This window comes from Morone saxatilis, unplaced genomic scaffold (genome assembly GCF_004916995.1).
Source record: "Morone saxatilis isolate NCDOM2014 unplaced genomic scaffold, NCSU_SB_2.0 Contig23, whole genome shotgun sequence".
NCBI lineage: Eukaryota > Metazoa > Chordata > Actinopteri > Moronidae > Morone > Morone saxatilis.
This window is the reverse complement of record NW_023339796.1, coordinates 21,040,960-21,041,628: the sequence shown is the minus strand read 5'-3', so window position 1 is coordinate 21,041,628 and position 669 is coordinate 21,040,960. Positions and strand designations below refer to the sequence as shown.

The window sequence follows — 669 nt, the reverse complement described above, 5'->3', positions numbered from 1 at the left end:
CTTCATCCAGGGCCAATTCTTGACCCCCATGAAGGCACGAATGTTCCACTGGATCACAAGTAATGCATCCCTGCAGATAACAGATTATCATCATGTTTAAAGTATGCTCTAGCAGAGGAAATTGTGTTTTAGCCTGATTCATATTAGATTTTAAAGCCCCTTTAGGGAGTTTGGCCAAGCTTTGAGTAGGTACCTGCGTTCTACAATCTTCTGGAATTCAATTCTTGCCAGAAGGCCTCGGGACCGTGATTGGATGCCAGTAATAATTAGTGCTAGTCTGTCATCGCGCATCTCCTCTAGTTGACCCAGAAGTCCAGCTTTGAAGAACACCTTTTTGAATAATGGATAGTCAGTAATAAACATCTATAATGCAGAATTCATATTCTCTCAATCAAAATTGTTAATGCTAACCTTGGTGTGCCCCAGTTTGTACTGATTGTGGTCAATGTCCAGAGAGCCCAACAGTTTCTCAGCAGCCTTCTTGTTGTCGATGAACTGTCCCTCAGGAATTGCATTAGGGTTTAAAATACGGTATCTGTGGCACAAATAAATAAAAAAAAATCGCTGTGAAAACGTCCTGTAAAACACAGCAACTTTTTTGACAAGACAATCCTTTGTTGTCATTGTTCATCAAATGCAAACCTTTGTTTGAAATCTCCATAGAGGATC

The 669-nt window shown here is 40.4% G+C and overlaps 1 pseudogene; it reads right to left on the bottom strand.

The window, feature by feature from the left end:
* The window catches only part of LOC118334836, a 12,681-nt pseudogene that overhangs the window by 1,369 nt on the left and 10,643 nt on the right, over positions 1 to 669 (bottom strand).